We start from the raw sequence: 18489 nt of genomic DNA on the forward strand, positions 1-18489 counted from the left end.
TTTCTCCTCTGTGCCAACAAAATCAAAAGGGTTCTGTGAGTTCCCAGGTGAAGAAGTCCTCTCAAGCCTTGTTCTACCAGAGGTGACCCCACAGCACTGATCCATCAGTGTTCCAAAGGGGAACCCAGCCCCACCAACGCTGGAGCTTCCCCTTAGCACTCAGCTCATTTTCAGACACCTCACACTATTTTTCCTCCTCCAACTCCTTACACTTCCAGGTGGAGAACTCCAAACTAAATGAGCTGACCACTCTCCTAAAATAGGTTGTAACCTGTAATTATCCAAATCCTTCTTGATAAACCATTGGCTCATACCCTGAGCAATTCATTTTTAGATGCACTATGAAATTTTGATGTACTGCAGGAAATTCTGGATCTCTGGTGCTCTGGCTTTATCTCACACAATCAAGCATGTGGACAAGTAAAAATGCCCTTTTTTGTCTGAAAGCATTCTTAGAGTCGCTGTACAGGAAATAGAGATGGTAAAATAAAGAATATATAAAGAAATCTAAAAAAAAAATAATGATAAAGCAAGCTGAGGCAACTGAGCTAAAGTATTGAGAAGAGACACTTGTGAAGCATTTGCAAGTCCATCAGGACTTGCAGATCAAGCTCATGGAGTGCAAACCCCTGCAGAAGTTCAGCTCCCGAGGGGGTTTTTCCCTGTTTTTTTCCTTTTTCTCCACAAAACCATGGCTTCAGTGGGGCAGCAAAAAGATGCTTCATTTAAGAAAAGTAAAAGGTGGTAACAACAGTCACAGTGATGAAAGCTTTGGCCTCCAAGTGGCAGAATGTCAAAAAAAAGTTGTAGCATTTTATGGTGCTGCAATTGAAAAAAGTATTAAGTTGTTAGTGGAAGTGTATTTAAGGGAAGCCCCACACGTGGATGTAATAGAAAATTAATCCTCAGAGCTTAGAAAGTCCCTGAGGATGTAGAATCCATCATGAAGTTACCTCCTGTCCCAGATTTTCTTGTTGCTTGCCTCTGCTGACAACAGTTGTCTTTTCATTAGAGAATTTGATATCAATTTACTCAGACACCAGGGGCAAGAAAGGATTTCACTTTCTTCATCTGAAAGACACTGATGCACAGAATCAGGGCTTTGAACGGATGCCAGAGTGAAGGAGTGACACATCCTCTAAACCCATAGCCACAGGTGGCCTCAGCAAATGGTCCAAAGCCTCTCAGGGCTGCCCAGGCAGCCACGACCCTCCCAAATTTCTGATGATTTCTGAAGGTCCTCCTGGAGCACCTGTGTGGTGTCCAGGTGCTTCTGGATTCCCATCCTCCTGCAGCAGAGTGCAGGGAGTGACTGCTCCCAGGGCATTTTCAGGTTAAAATCCCTCAGAACTGGCTTGTCTCTATTTTAAGCATTGAATTAAATTCAGCTGATACAACAAATAACCCCAGCAAGGGGGTCTACCTCCCCTAACCTGAAAACAGAGCTGGCTGCCTTCTGCTGCTCACTGATTCCAGAGCTGCAAGAGCCAATGGGACAGAGCAGCAGGAGAAGTGATGACCCAGCAGGTTATCATGGAGATTATTCCCACCCTTCTGGTGAAAACTGAGCTTTACCCCAAGCTCGTTGTGAAACTTTCCCACTTGGAAATGTTTTCAAGGGCTTTGACTCCTTTCTTTTTCAAACCTTGCTTACATTGAGGATTTATCACAGAAACCTTCACAATAAAATGAGCTGCCTCAACAGTAAGATTACTGTGCAAGGACTGGTTCTGCCCCCACAGAGGATCTGATTTGGGTGCTCAGTGAGAGCCCAGTGGCCTGGTGACAGCTCTGGAGGGGAACAGCCCTGTCTGAGATGTGGAGCTGCTCCCACTGTGCTTTCTGCTCCGGTGGAAAACTGACTCTGCAACTGAAGAGACTTGCAGCAAGCAGGGCTTGTGCTTTGTTACAGCCAGGAGCAACCTAAATTGGACATCTTAAATTAGACAGCGTGAGTTTCCTCCTGAACATCCCTGCATCTTGATGGTGGAAGGGTGGAAAATGAAGGTGGAAAGCTGAGAGAAGCAGAGACAAACCCTCTGTTTGCCAGCAGCCCCCAGAGCCTCTGTACTCAGCACATCCCTGACCCGCCCTGGTCCCTCACACCCAGCACAGCCCTGCCAGGGTTTGGACTCAACCACGCTTCTAATAAGGCACAAAACCACATTATTTTTATCAAAAGGCTCAGGGATCAAACTGAGACAAGCAATTTATTCCAGCAGAAACCAAGGCATCACCTGAGAATACTCGCATGGAAGGTTTCTCTCCAGAAACAGGGAGTGAAAGGAAATGCAAAGCCATCAGTTGTTGCTGTTCCTCCATCATATTTTATCGTATTCCTTTGATGCTCCAGTGAGGTTCCTCACCCTGAGCCCCCCTCTCAGGCTGGCAATTCAGTACACGATGTTAAAACCAGCCTGAAAAACTGTGAGACACCGGGCAGAGCTTCCCCTCAGCTCAGCTGCTTCACTGCCCTCACCTCAGCTTCAGCAGAGACTGAACACCAGACCCCTCTTTCTGCCCACAAACCCCATTTTCCACCCATGGGGAAAATCTCAATACTCCTATTTTATCCCACATCACTTTGCAACACGGTAAACACCCAAACCCACTAATCCAGCTACATTCAGACCATAACTTGTCTTCACAAGCAGCCCTGATCCATGGGCAGGAGAGGGAGTGATGATCCCAGTAGCTGCAAAAAAATGCTCAAACCAACTTGATCTTTGCCATGCTTCAATAATCTGGACATGCAGGGGTGCAATATACTGAATATTTTTATTGGATGTTTTAAAAGTAGAGATATGGCCTGGCTATGATTCTTTAGAATTTATTTCAGCAAAATTCTGAGGTCATGCTGTTTGTTAAAAAAAAAAAAAAAAATCATAGAATGGTTTGGTTTGGAAGGGACATTAAAGCTCATCCAGTTTCAGCTCCCTTACCATGGGCAGGGGCATCTTCCACTGGACCAGGTGGAAAAATCACATTCCCTCAGTCCAGGAATGTTCCAGCTGTCAGCAGCAAATGCTGCCTTCAACTCAGGTACTCAACTCTCATTTTAAAAGCTCTCTCTCACATTTTGCTCTTTTTCTTAAACAGATATTCCTGTTTTGCCAAAGACACACCAAAACCCATTTGGGTTCCTGTTAGTAGGACAGAGGTTTAGCCAGGCAGGGAGTTCCAGGGACAGCGCTGGCTGCTCGGGCTGAGGCTGCGGTGAAAAATTCCCTCCATGAACCTGGCACTGGCATTGCTACAGCAGCAGAAAACCCCAGCCAGGCCCTGTGAGCACAGAAATCCCCGGGCTCCTCATCTCTCCGTGCCTGCTAAACCAGGCACTTGCTGCTGGGAGCTCCTGCACCCCCAGCAGCAGAGCCCAGCCTTCCCCACCGTGCTCCTCTCCCCTTCCCTGGGAGCGAGCTCAGCTCAACCCAACCTTTGCTCAATGACTTCTGATACAGATTTCCCATTTCCCCCACTTTTCACATTAATTCCCTGATGGGCTTTTCCTCAGCAGCGTTTGCAGGGTGGGCAGGGCTTTCCCTCCTCCTCCTCCTCCTCCTCCTCCTCCTCCTCCTCCCTGGCAAAGAGCCCATCTGGCATCCATGTGGCAACCTTTGCTAAGTGGGATCTGGAGGAAAAGTGTCACATTCCCAGTGGCAACCCCAGCCACAGCAGCACAGGGACACACAGGGAAATCACTTCCAGACTATTCCTTTTTTTTTTTCCTTTTTTTTTTTTTTTCCCCCAAAGTGTGGAGCATCTCATATGCATAAAATCTCATTTTCCTGCAACTCACAACGGGGATACTTTGCACAGGGAGGCAGAGATGTGTTTTTATACCTCTCCAAAGGCTTAAGGTCTTGCCTAGACTTGGCTCAAGGTCCTGCCTAAGCTCAGCTCCAGCTGCATCATTCAAGGGGCTCAGTGCACAACACTGATGGAAAGAGCAGGGAGAACACATTTTCTACTCCAAGTTACCTCAGTTAAGAGCAGTTTGGGTTTAATCCATCCCATTCAGGACCCTTTCTGTTACAGGGGGAAGGGAGTCTATACAAACAGAGTTGGAAAAAAAAAAATGCATTGCTCACATTTTTTAAAAGCCGCCTTGGGCAGTTATAAGTTACATAAAGTTGCTCCTGTTCCTGTTGTAGTTATGCCAAAGTTATCTGAGGTGACGGGCATAAAGTGACAACTCCAAACTTGGGAAAGAAAAGTTCCCAAACGGGGCCTTTTCACATACACAAAATCAGAATAAAACCAACAGCCTGCGAATTCAGACACGACTTCACAATTTCATAGCAATTGTGGAGATTATTCTAATATTTTTTACAAAAAACATAAAAAATACTTCGATTTAAAACCAGAACAATAACTTGTAGATAGCAGGATATGAAAGAAACTATTCTTGTTTCCAGTAGTTGCAATCATGAACTTCACTTAGCCTGACACTTGTGTAATAATGTGAATATTTAGCTTTCCTGAGTATTTATTCCCTAAACTCATGACTTCTAGAAATCCTTCAAAATCTATCACTTGAGAAAGAGAAGTTAAAATGAGAGATATTCTGGGGAAAATTACTCCCTTTTCTTAACATTCTTCTTCCCCCCACACACACATTCCCAATTTCCCACACACATCTTTAAGGCACTGCGATGCAAGTTTTCAGGAGCTAAATCTACGAGAGAAATCGAAAAGAAAGGCTATTTTAAAACAATCAAGACAAAAATAGAAGTCATCCTTAACTAAATACAATGGCAAAAAGTTGGACATCTTTTGTGTCTTTTATGAGCGACAGAGAGAGGAATGATTAAAAATGTACCAAGAGCCCTGAATGCCATTTTACCGTCATTTCCTTTGATTAACCTTCACCTGACCTCAATCCCTAAGGCAATTTCAGTTTCTTTTTGTTCTCCCATTTAAATTCTCCACTCCAGCAGGTGAGTACAGCCCCGTCACTGCAGATGGGTTTGGGGGGAGGATTGCACAGAAAATATTGGGTTTTTTTTTTTATGGAGAATCATTTGGAAAAAACCTCAACAGGGACAATAATGGGTCACATTTACTCCAAAAGTGGGATTTTTTTACAATCCCTGTGGAATTATAGAATGATTTTTTTAGATATTAATTAAAGCAGAGTTGAACCAGTCATACCAGTTCCCACCAGTGCAGGAACTTGGTGTTACTGGTCCACCAACCACACTGTGCTGGAAATTCTTACCAAAATCCCCACTGTCCATCTGCTATGTCTGCTTCCATCTAATTTATAAATGTAACATATAAATGTAACATTCCCACTGGAATAGGGGAAAAACAAAAGCCAGCATGAATAAAAACTTGAAAAATAGATTATAAACTCTCAGCAGAAGGAGTGGATCCAGTGTTTGCACAGGAATCTTACACCGCCATTTTTTTCTTGCTTTTAAAACTATTTTCCAACAGGTTTTATGATTCAGGGATTGAGTAGAAATCATGGAATGCTGCATACTTAGACTCTGTTCTTTAAGTGTTAACGCAGTAATAAAGCAAAAAGGAAAAAGTGGGATTCAGCAGGAAAAAAAAAAGGACTTGATGGTCTTAAAGGTCTTTTCCAACGAAATACTTCCAAGGTTCTCTATCTACAAAAATCCTGTGAGATCTGTAAATTATTCCTGGTGATGAAATGGTGAGGAATTTTCTGACCTATTTACTACATCACAGACTGATTTAAGGGATAAACCATCCTCATCCTTAGGAATTGATGTGATGCTGAGGCTTCTGATGGCACATTTTTTATCTCTCAGCAAAAAATATGAGATTTAACAGTCAAATTAAGCCTAGAACCAAAGTGCTTCGTTTCAGCTTGTGCCACTGTACCAGCTTACCTTGGGATGAAGAGATTCTTCACCACACATGGCCTTTGTTACCATCCCAAAATACATTTTATTCCATAAGCAGAAGTTATGGGTTCAATGTAGGCTTTGCTTTCTCTGCTCTCTGCTGTTCTCTCTAGAAGAATTTCAGGACAAAAAAAAATAAAATGAAATTGTCCCAAGCTGACACAAACATCAGCATTTCTTGCAAACCACAAGGTAAAAAGAGCTCAATTTGGAGTAACTGAAATTTTTGTAGGGATGAATCATTCTGAAATGTTTTGTTTCTTCTGGGCTTCCTCATTTTCATTTTCTTGTTATCTGTAGATAAAAATTGAGATTAAACACAGACCTGTTGGGTTTCAAAATGATGAAATAGACAACCCTGGCAATTTCCAAACTCTGCTGTTGTAAGGAGGTGACTCATTAACTCTGATCCTCTCCTGGTCTTGATTTTATTCTCCACAAACTGGTCCTTCCTGAGAACATGAAGGAGTTACAACAGAAAAGTCCTGTAGATCTCAGTCCTGAACCTTTTATGATCTTAAACATTTCACACTATCCATACAACACTTAATAGACACTCTTAAAATTCAAGTTTCTGCACCTGCTCTTATCCGAGCTGCGCTTCCTTTGCGCTTCTGGACATGCCCAGCTCTGGGCTGTGTAATCTGGGGCAAATTCTGCCCAGTTTTCCATCCCAGCATCTCCAAGGGGTTCTCCAGGAGCGTGTCCAGCTCCTGAGTGACAGAGGCACTCACCTGAGAGAGCACCAGGCTTCAGTGGAGGAACAAGGGGATGGGAAAGCGCCTCGGGGAGGGAGGTCAGGCGAAGGTTAATCGAAGGAAATGACAGTTTGATGGTATGCACGGCCCTGGAGATCACATGTGGGCATTTGGTTGGGAAATATTTAACTGTTTTATCTCTATTTAGGAAGAAAGCAAAGTAAAGTGCACGAAAATGCAGGAGAAGACACGGATGCCTCTTAGCCTGGCACGGGTGGGATGCAAAGATTCCAGCTGGGAGGCAGAGAGAGCCAAGAGGTGCCAATTCTTCACGGGGTTTCACTTACATCAAACACTTCCCTCCCATAAAACTCAGCACAGTGGCTGGGGAGGCAGGGAAATTCAATAAACCTCTCCTTTACCTTGCTCCTATATTTATCCCAATGTTTATTACTCTTCTCCTAAAACAGGTGTTGGAGATAAGAAGAGAAACTTTGTGGAAGCCTCAAAATTATTTGTGTCTTGTAATAAACATGGCTTGGCCACATTCCTGCCTTATTTGCATTTCCTTTCCAACAATTTTCATGCCCTTGGATTTTTACTTTCAAGAGATCTTTCCAAACCTGATTTCAAGCATGTGTGAAGGTGGAAAGGGATTTTTAAAAACTGTCTCCTCAAATATTTAATCACAAAATTTATTCTAGTATTTGTCCTCAATTAATTGGGGAATTAAACCAATACAACCTGACTGATCAATCACAAATACATAACACAGCCTGAATTCTGATTTCTACTATTGATTAATAGAAAAACCCAATGAGTCACTAGAAAAATTTTGACAACTATTTTTTCTTCATTCTTCCTACAGAATAAGAGGCAAAATTCACGGAGTGAATTATTAATTCTGAGTTATTCATCCAGCCCTACTAAAACCTAATCTGTTTCTTTTTTTTAAGCATCAAAAAGGTCTTTCAAACGGAGGTTGCAATAATGAAATATGGCAGCAGATCTTGAAACGTGCCCTTAGCCAGGCTGCAGATATGGAAAAGGTTACAGAACCAGAGTTATTAATCCCCATCACTCTGACAATTGATTTTGAACACAGTCTGTTGGAGTCTTTATAATGCAAGATCATAAATGTTCAGAACTAATTTATTGCTCTTTGTTCCACCTGGCAAAAACACATTGTCAGATTGAGTTGTGTTGACGCAAGGACGCAGATGAGGATTTAAGTTGTATTTTTATCCACATTTGTAAATTTGTTTGCCATGCCTGTGTGTGGTTAGAAGAAAAGGATTTAGAAACATTCATGAAGGAGTTAAAAATGTCCACAAAGGAGCAAAAACAGAGGTTATGCTCTCTTTCCTAAATGGGAAATGTTTGCACAAATAGTGGTATATTTGAAATTTAATAGTGAAAAGTCCTTATTTGAATTTGTCAGTATTGATATTTTTGGTTTGCACCCTGTTCCCTGGTATCTCTCAGATTTCCATAAGTAAACACGTAAAAACATTTGCTTTATTCACATATTGACTTCCACACCAGGCGAGGATTCCCCACACACCAACGAGGGAGATGCAGAACCTTCCATCCTACCTGGCTTTTTCCTTTTTTTAATCAGTCATTTCAAAGCCTGAACCTATTCCATATATCCCAAAAATTCCTCAACTTGTCTTTTCTGCTTGCAGAAAGTGGTTGCCACCACTCCTGGCCATGCCAGGGAAGTGCCAATCCCAAAGAGGGACAAGTGAGGGAAGGAGGGTAGGATCCCCTTTACAGGGAGATAAAACACTCATTTGTAAAGATTAAGAGTTTTTTTAAGGATCAGAAAGAATACATTACAAGAAAGCTCATTTTAATAATAAAATCCTGTCCCATAGACCAGGAATTCCAGAAAGGATGAATTACAAGTCTTCCAAAGGCCTACAGAAGCAGGGAAATGCAATATGAAAAGCAGAGAAGGGGAAGAAAAACAGAGGAATGCTTCCACACCAAAAATGCTTCTATCCCAACGACTCCAAAGTATTTTTTCCTCAGTAGAAAGACAAACTTGTAAAATTACATTCTTTTCAAAATAACCACACAATGCTTCTTTAATAACACTTTTCCCTCTTATGGATTTTACAGTCCAAGAATATAAACTTCATCCTCCCATTATCTGGGGATAGAATCATTTAATTGTCCTGGCAACTTTATTCCTTTTGAATTCCTATTTTTACCACGATTATGAACTAAGAGAGCTGTGGCTGCATGCTAAAACTGCTGCATTCAAGACTTGCAGGCATTTGTGTGATATTGAAATTAATTTCTAGTATAAAACAGTTAACAGAATAACCCTAGATAAAGGCAAATATAATATTAATTCCATTCTTTTTGTTGGCAATGTTGTAAAGTCCATTGCTCAAGTAAAGAGCACTTTGCTGAGCCACATACAAATTAATTTTAACATTCTTCTTCAAATAGGAATTTTAAAAGTCAAGTAAAGGCTGCAGTAGCTTTGAAACGTTTCAGTGATTGTTTTAATTACCTATTATAGAGCTGTGAGACTGCAGAGGGAGGGTGCAGAGGGAGGGGAGAACAACACCTGGCGTATTCACAATGGTTTTTTCTGACATAAAGAAGAAAAAATACTTTCCAAGCCCTCAGACCAATAAAAAGCTCAACAAAGTCAGCACAGATTGGGGTTTTGTCAGGGTATTAATGTTGTGATTTTAGCCTGGACTACGTGCTCTTATTCTGTCAATAACAACTTTCACTGTTAAATAAACCCACCAAATCTCCAAACATTAAATATATGAATTCTGACAGCTTTAAAGCTTGTTTTTCCACCCAAAGCTGATGCACACGTGGGGTTTCTTTCCAGGGTCTGGCTCTACAGCAAAAAAAAGGTCGCTTCACTTTTACCACAACTACACAAGAAAAACTCTTTTTTTTGTCATTCCGACCCTAAATAGAATTGGAAACTGGAGGTTACTGGGACTCCTGCTGGCCTTTGACATCCAGCACCTCGGGAATCAGCAGTGCTGGGGGGAAAAAAAGCCCCCTCAGATGCAGAGTTGTCATCCCCACCCTCCATCTGTGGCCGTGCTGGGAGGAAGTGCTGACCCCATCATTCCACCGTAAACACTGCCGGAATCAACAACAACAAATCCAGAAATGAAAAAGGAAACGGCGTGTCAGGAGTCAGGTCAGCCCATTTTATTTGCACATGTGTCAGTAAAGATAGAAGGAATCGCTGAATTAAATTAAATCAAAGCAAACCTGCTAATTAAAACAGCTAAAATTATGTTTGTGAAGATGTGTGACTGGTTTCCTGCTTATCTGCAAATAAGCCTCCCCATAATATAAACATGTTTCCATCTCCACTTCATTTATAATAAGTCTTTAGGCAGATTGTAATTAGTATTTTGAGTTTCTAATAGAAGATCTATTGTGCTGCTGGAGCAATATTTTTCCTGACCATCAAAATACCGATTATTTCTGCATCAGTCTCAAGGGTTCTCACCTGTTCTTCTCATGCTGGTCAAAGTCTTGCATCCAATTTATCAAAATCAAATTGGGTATTTGTCTGAACACCATCATCTTCAGAACATATTGCTTGCAGTTAACCATGGTATTCAACTCCACCTACAAGCCAAACCAGAAATTATTATCAGTTCTGCTTGAATTTATCCTGTAGCTGGATTTTCATTCAAGATTTAAAGAATTATCATGATAGGGAATAGAAAAATGGAGTCAAACAGAAGTTTTGAATGTAAAAAAATGGTACTATTCACAAAAATCAACTTTTTGTTTCTGTTTTACTTATTCCCAAGTTTGCAGTGCATAATTTTATAGAAACCCAATTACATAGCTCAGTGATTTACTGGCAAAGCTGGCCAGGAGAAAATTATCTGGCTTTAGCTAATGTGTGTGCCTATTTACAATCAAAACAAACCCAGAGAAAATTGCAAAATGGCCACAGAGAAAAAAAAAAAAATAGTCACGTCAGAAATGCACCAGAGGTGACACAGTTTGAAAGATGAAAAAAAAGTTCACCTTGTATTTATTATTTCACTGGATGAGCAACAAACTGTGGTTTTGGGTACAGATTCAGCCTCAGATCATGCACTATTTATTTATTTCAGTATTTACCTTGAAGCCTGGCTGGGGTCTCAGTGGGTTGGAAAGTGTGGTGTTTTCTTTTTGACCTTTCCATCATTTTTGAGGGATTACTTTGCACAGTTGTGTGGGCTCTGTTCACCAGGATTGCTCAGCTGTTTACAGCTCCCCTGGCTCTGAAAAGATTTTGGGATGCAGGTTTGGGATGCAGGGTTTGGGATGAAGGGCTTGGGATGCAGGGCTTGGGATGCAGGGTTTGGGATGCAGGGCTTGGGATGAAGGTTTTGGGATGCAGGTTTAGATGCAGGGTTTGAATGCAGCGTTTGGATGCAGGGTTTGGGATGCAGGTTTAGATGAAGGGTTTGGGATGCAGGTTTAGATGCAGGGTTTGAATGCAGCGTTTGAATGCAGGGTTTGGGATGCAGGGTTTAGGATGCAGGTTTAGGATGCAGGTTTAGGATGCAGGTTTGGGATGCAGAGTTTGGGATGCAGGGTTTAGAATGTAGGTTTAGGATGCAGGGTTTGGGATGCAAGGTTTGGGATGTAGGTTTGGGATGCACGTTTGGGATGCAGGGTTTAGGATGTAGGTTTGGGATACAGGTTTGGGATGCAGGTTTGGGATGCAGGGTTTGGGATGCAGGGTTTTGGATGGGGGGTTTGGGATGTAGGTTTGGGATGCAGGGTTTGGGATGCAGGGTTGGATGCAGGGTTTGGGATGCAGGGTTTGGGATGCAGGGTTTGGGATGCAGGTTTAGATGAAGGGTTTGGGATGCAGGGTTTGGGATGCAGGTTTAGATGAAGGGTTTGGGATGCAGGGTTTGGGATGCAGGGTTTAGGATGCACAGCTCCAAGGCCACAGAGCTGTGTGCACATCCCAGTAATGGGGTCTGAGTAGATTTTGGGATCTTGGAGATGAAAATCATAACCAGCAACTGGTTATTTCAACTGCAACTGCAATAACATCTGGGTGTTATTTATGCTGACAAATCCTATGGGTTTGTTGTTGAAACTTTTCTGACCCAACACAGAATGCCTTGAGGGAAGCACAGGACTTTTTTCATTCGTAGCAAGTGACATTTCTAATACAAAAATATAAACCAAACCTTTACAGCTTTTTTTTTAATCACACCACAAATTATTTCAGATAATTGTATGATTTTCCCTGGCACTTGGCACAACTCTTCAGTCTGAGATTTTCTGGATATGGCCCAGAGTTCATTTACTCACTCACCTCCAAGCAAGAGCTTCCCAAAATGCAGTAAATTGCAAATATGCTAAACCCCAAATTTTGCTGTAATTGCATGTGCCAGCGCTAAGTCCTGCATCAATAAGAAACCCCACTGATGTCAGCAGGACTTGTGACAACACAAGATTTCCCTGCCTTCAGTACAGCTCTGAAACCGGATCGTGGGCGAGCACATTTCAGTTATGTGGATTATATGTGATTAAACAGATTTGGATTAAATCACAGCGCTGCTCATCTCCTCGAGAACACCCTGTTGGGACCACATTGATGTGCAGCAATCCAGGTGACCTTACAGACTTCTACAACCCAGAGCAAACTCTGAACAACTTCAGGGAACAGGGATTTTTTTTTTAGCTCTGCAAAGATCAGGTTGTAAAATGTAAGGGGTTAAAATGCTGCTGTCCTGATGAAGGTTTTTCATGCTTTAAAATTATCATTTGGGTGACAGAGAGAAATTTTTCTTGCAGGGGAAGACAATCTCAGCTCAACTCCTTGAGCTCTGTTCCATTCAGCAGGATGGAAAACAGGCTGCCTGTGCCTTGTCCTAACTGCAGGAAAATTCAAATAAAAGAGAACAATGTCTGAATACAGAAATCCACCAAAATGCCACCAAATCCAGGCTCACCCTCCACTGCATCACTGCACTATCTCACTTGATTTTTAAAATATACCTCTGTGAAACCTTACTTTTTGTTGCTACAGTCAGTCTTCATTTAACCCAAAATAAAAGCTATAATTGCTTATATAAATGTGCAATAGGATTAAGCATAAACAATAGAAACTGATTTCTTCCTCTCTAGAGGACACAGCTGAGAACAGAACTTGGTGAAATGACTCGCTACAGCAACTTCCAGCTCACCAGAGCTCAAGTTGAACTCCAAATGCTTCACACAATTCCAGCATTCTGGAATTCTTCAATACTTCAGCAGCTTGGGAGCATCTGCCCTGTGGATGCTGATACACAGCCTCATGTCTAATACGGGGAACTTTTGGCAAATGCAGCCACAGAGGTCATGAGGGAGGGAACAAAAAAGGCCTAACGGATATAAAAAGACCCAGGTTGCCAAATTCGGAGGGTTTGGCAGAGTAACAGAGATAAAGGAATCAGCAGCACAGCTTTGCTGCACCGAGGCTTTCCGAGTTCCATGCAGAGCCCCATGTCTGCCTCCTTTGGATTAGGCAGCCCGGGAGTTCCTGGATCCATAGATAACATTGAAGAGAAAAAAGGAGAGCAAGGGAAAAGTAATGGGAATACTCGTCTGAAGTTTGCTTCAAGTTATCCAGCAGCTCAAAAAGGTTTTTAGCTTAAGATACTTTATAAAATTTTCCAAAGGCTTGGAAAGGCTTGGGGGTGGGAAGCTGTTATATAATCCCTTAACACCTCCAAGAGTTTGTGCTGCTTTCTCTCCCACGTGGACGCTGTAGTAAACATTGTGCTCTGAACCTCTGGATTCACATTTGAGCTGCAGGACTTGGCTGAAGCAGCCAAGCTGTGGTGAAGCCACGGGTCTGGAAACTTCCTCCCCTTTAACATCCATCCTCTCCCACCCTGTCCTCTCCTCCACCAAGGACATTTTTAGTAAGATTGCTCTGCAGCTAATTACATTACCATGGCATCCAAGTACCACACAGTCATGAGACCTTCTTCTTTTAACAGCCCTTGGCTTTGCAGAGAGGAGTTCATGGGGAAACATCCCTATATTTGGAGAGCTGAGGCACCAGGTCAGAGCCTTCACCCAGCACTCTGCAAGGGAGGGACTGCCCAGTGCCAGAGTGGCCAGGGTGCCAAAGCAGCTGCCTGGCCACCAACTCACCCAGCCCTGTGCCCTCAGAGCTGCTCCAGGAGGCAGCTCTGGGATTCCAGGAAGAAACCTTGAGTAAATAGAGCCAAACACCAGCTCACCCCGTGCGCTCTGCAGCCTGCAGCAGCCTCAGAGCAGTGCCAGGCTCAGTGGTGGCCCCAGAGTCCTCCTGGGGAGCCCTGGTGCCCTGCTCTGCCCAGGCAGGGAGGTGCTGGGGCAGCCTGGCCCCGGGCAGAGCTCACCCTGCACACAGACAGGGGGATGCCCACGCTGAGCAGCACAGCCTGTGCCTCTGTTTTCTCTGCACCAAACACATTCCTGAGGCAAACCTCAGGGAACCTGGACTTTTACCAGGGCCATCCTCACCAGTCCTCTTGTCTGGGGCTGGGGTTGCACTGTGTGATACCCACATGGTGCTCCCTGACTCCGACTTTCCTACAGGCAATGGTCTGAACTGAGACAACTTGTCAGGATTTCCCTCGTGTCCTCACTCCTGTGACCTTGCCTGGAACTTGACTTGCCCCAGACAGCTCCTCTGATCCCTTTCAGCTCTTCAAGAGCAGAGCACTGACTTGAAGACCTATTTTCCCTGTGCTATTCCTCTACTCTGAACCGAATTACTCTTTATTTCTAAGTTCTCTCACCAGTTTCTCTCATCTGTTTCCATTTGCTTCCTCTAACAGATTATTTAGTCACGTCTGTGCTACTGCAAGAGTTTGGTCATGACTTACTGCAGCCTGGTGTTTATTTGCCTGTTCCTGCTGAAACCTGTGTGTTATCTTTGGTGTCACCGCCTCTCACCACTCTGATGTTCACATATTCCTTGCACAGCATTTTCACCGATAATTATTTGAAAAAAATTATATAAATATATAAAATAATATATAAAAGAACCACAACAAAACCCGGAGTGAGGGGATTAAGCCCCACTCATGGAAAGCACAGTCCCACCTCCAGGCACTCCACCAGCACAAGTTGTATGAGGGAAACAGGCTCAACCACAGCAGTTTGACAGGCTCCTAATTTATTCAATTAACAATAAACTCACAGTACTGCGTCCTGAACCTGTCAGCCAGCTGAACTGAGACAACCAGCTGAATACTAAAATCTACTCTGCCACTCAACTACCTTGGAGCTGAGGGCTGCTAAAATGGAGAGTGGACCCAAAGTAGCCACGAGAGAAGGACTTTGGCCAAAGGTTTAACTCACTAGAGAGCTCACAGAGGTGACAGAACTTGTTCCAACCTGAGCCAAAAAACCATGGAAGTCACGTTGTCTGTCTGCTCTACATCACTCAACATGCAATACTTGCTGTGGCAGACAGATTAATTAATAGAGATAACAGAAACAGTAGTATATAATCATAAAAGAGAGAGCAGAAACCACAAAGGACTACAGCTTCCCTATGGCACAGCAGTGATTCTTTTTTTTAAGTGCCCAGTCCCTTTTCAACAGCATTTTTAGAGGAATAGCAGTCAGCCAGATACAGCCACGGATAATCAGTGGTGGATAAAGAAAACCCTTCTCCTGACAATCAGCATCTGCACTTTAAGCTGCAGAAGAAACAGCTGCCTCGCTGTTCATTAGAGAAGGGATTTGCCAAACACCCTCCCTGGTGCTCTGTTATGCAAGGTAGCACGATGTGTGTTCTCTCCTTCCTCAGAGATGGAGCCTAAAAGCATCCGTATTTAGTCCTCCCATCCCCCTAAATCTTCTCCACAAAGGACACTGTCACCACCAAAGCTCTGCAACAAGGATCGTTTATATATCTGACAACCTTTAAACCCCCAAAGAAAGGCAGAGGGAAGCGGTAAAGCTCTCTGAAGAGCTCTTTGGTGGAACAAGCAGAATTATGAGCAGCAGGAGAAATATGAGTAATTAAGACAACAGTATATCTATATCTTACAGCTGACAGAGTGAAGCTGCAAGTTAGCTCTGGGCAAGATGTTAGCAGAGGAAAGAACTGAGCAGCCTGCTTCTAATGTTAGTGTTGAAAAGCCAGCCCAGGAAAAAGGCTAAAGGGACAATTTCATTAAAAAGAAGGAAGTAGGTTGGATTAAGAGAGCAGTTAGATGCAGACTTGTAACATTAAAGGAGCAGGTCAACAGCTCTCTGTCACAAGACAAGCAATCATTTGGGGAATCAGCCGATGTGCCACTCTCGCTGTGCTTAAAAGAAAACGCTCTCAAATTATCTATGGGTGGCTTATACAGAAAATTAATGCTGGGGAATTGCACCACGGCACAAAACAAAGCCCCGGGGTGCACGGAGGCTGCAGGAGAGCAGCAGCAAGCCAGGGTGTTTGCCACCAAACAGCCCAAACCAGGGGCTGGTTTTAGGCAGCGGGCACTGATCAGAGCCAGGACACAGCTCTGGCTCCTGCCTGTCCTGCACTGACCGGGCTGAGCCAGGGCTGGAACCACCCCAGGAAGGGCTGGAGCTGCTCCCACACCACAGCCCCTGTGACAAGTGCATCCTCTGGGTTTGAGTCCTGCCCTGGCCCCGACGCTCCGCATGCTCCAGCGACTCCCAGCTGGCAGGACGGCCCTTTGTGGCTGCAGCAGCATGGTTTATAGCAGCCCCGGGGCTGTGTTTTCCATCTAGGATATATAAGTGAATTAGTGGAAAATTCGAGCTTACACAAATCACGGAGCCAATGCTCAGTTTGTCATGGCCAGGCAGCCTTTTCTCCGGGCTCAATCCACGAGGTGTGGGAAGAAACTGGGGGCTGCATCCTGAGCCACGGCTGGGTTTGGAGCTGGGAAGGGAAGTGCTGCAGATGAGAGGGGGACAAAAGACCAAGGGCAGCTCCCCCATCCTCACAGATGAATTGTGTGGCTGGCACAGTCACCTGGGGCTCGCAGAGCAGGATGTGGGGAGTTGGGAAGGAGCCTCCCTCGCTCCCAGGCTCCATCTGCACGAAGCAGGAGATGGGAATTACCCCGAGTGCAATATATGCACTGGAGAAATGGCAGAGGGGCTGCTCCAGATTCCCATTACTGTAAACAAGAGCAGCATTTACCCAAATGATAAGAGCTGGAGCCAAGGCAGAGCCAAAGGGCACCAAACGAGGGTCACCAGCTGCAAGTGCTGCTGCCACCCAAGGAGAGGAGCTCCAGCCTGCAGCAGGGTGGGGACGGGGAAGCCTGGCAGGTGCCAAAACCTCTCGCTGTGGGTATCAAGGGATTGTCCTGATGTGCCTCTCCCAACATTTAGGATGTCCCAGCTGGCTGAGCTCCTTCCTGCTGCGCCTCTCTTTATTTACACCTACAAGCCCCAACACCGCTCAAGCACTTCCCTATCAACACCACGAATTTAGATAAAAATACACCTGGAATAGATGTTTCACAATGAAGCCCAGCACAGGTATTCCCTGTCTATTTTCCTTCCCTGCTTCTTCATGGAACATGCCATTCCTGACCATCCCATCACTTATTTGGTGTAAAGAGCCTGAGGTGAAGGGTTTTCTTCCCACACACATTTTTTTCTCCTGTGCAAGGAGCCCGAGCACCCTTTCCTACACAAACCTGCATATTTCAAACCACAAACTCTAATGACTCCTTAAAATACACATTTATATTCAGCCCATAAATCAAAACAGAAAGTCAAATCCTGCCTGGAGATGGAAATCCTCCCGTGTAGCTCCGTTCCATACCCAAGGTGTCACAGTGCCTGTGGATTTCTGCCTCCTGCTTCAGCCACATCCTCACACTCATTGAGAGCACCAGAGGATGGAGCCCTTAAAAACCTCACAAATGTCTCACTTTCCCAAGCACTACAATGCAGCTAAAATCAGGAAAAAATGGCCTCCTCCTCATTTTGTTGACTTGCCAAGGAGTTTATTTACTCACCCAGCCCACAAAGCAATTGGAAATGCAGAAATGGTTAATATCCCACCACAGGCCAGGAACAGATACCAAACTTTCTCCCTGTGCCAGGAAAAGACAATTGTGAGGCTGAAACTGCTCATCAGCTGCTCTTCCCATAAAGGTGAGCATCCTGACAATTCTTTGGGGTATATTGTTAGAAAGAGAGCTCAGAATTTCATGTTATTATCATATTATAGATAGCATTCCTTTGACAAAGGGTCAGAGATCAGGAAGACAAGAAAAATAAGGAAATAAAGCCCAGCAACAGACAGATCTTTAGCTGGCATAATTGGACACCCAAGTCCAAGGGAACTGTGTCCATTAGCAGGAGTGGGTGATCTGACCCATATGCTTTGCCACTTTTAAGTATAAAGATTAAAACAAGGCACCTAGCAGCAGAAATGGGTTACATTCCATTTCAGAGAGGCTCGGGTTGCCTAAAATTCCAGAGAAATTTCCAGCTTGCCATCATAAAGACTTCAAGACTGTTTACCCAAACTTCTCAATAGCTCCTTCTAAAAAAGGATGATGAGCAACCATGTTGGGTAAGACAGATTTTTAATGTAATCTGTTTATAGTTTTAGAACAATTTCCAGAATAGAACATTTTTTAAATGTCCTGAGCCTTTTGCATTCTCACTTTGATCATCTCCCATCACGTTATCGTTCAGAGCAGAACGTGATGGAGCCAGGCTAACGAAGCTGCCAGAAATGACATCAGAAAGCCAAGTGACCTGAAAAAAAAGTGCTCCATTTGAGCACCACGCTCTTCTGGAACATTTTCTTTTTTTATTTTTTTAATACATTTTAATTAATGTTTTGCTTTCACTGGATTTATCTTACTTGCATGAAAGCTCAGAGCTTGGTCTCAGAAAAAAAGTCCTATTGAAAACAA

General features: G+C 43.7%; 1 long non-coding RNA gene across 1 annotated transcript in view; it reads right to left on the reverse strand.

The window, feature by feature from the left end:
* The window catches only part of LOC128795280 (uncharacterized), a 70789-nt gene that overhangs the window by 34735 nt on the left and 17565 nt on the right, over nt 1-18489 (reverse strand). The window contains exon 2 of the long non-coding RNA XR_008433466.1: nt 10083-10204. This is a non-coding gene — a long non-coding RNA (uncharacterized LOC128795280). The remainder of the gene's footprint in view (nt 1-10082; nt 10205-18489) is intronic.

The sequence above is a fragment of the Vidua chalybeata genome, chromosome 14 (assembly GCF_026979565.1).
Source record: "Vidua chalybeata isolate OUT-0048 chromosome 14, bVidCha1 merged haplotype, whole genome shotgun sequence".
Classification (NCBI taxonomy): Eukaryota; Metazoa; Chordata; class Aves; order Passeriformes; family Viduidae; genus Vidua; species Vidua chalybeata.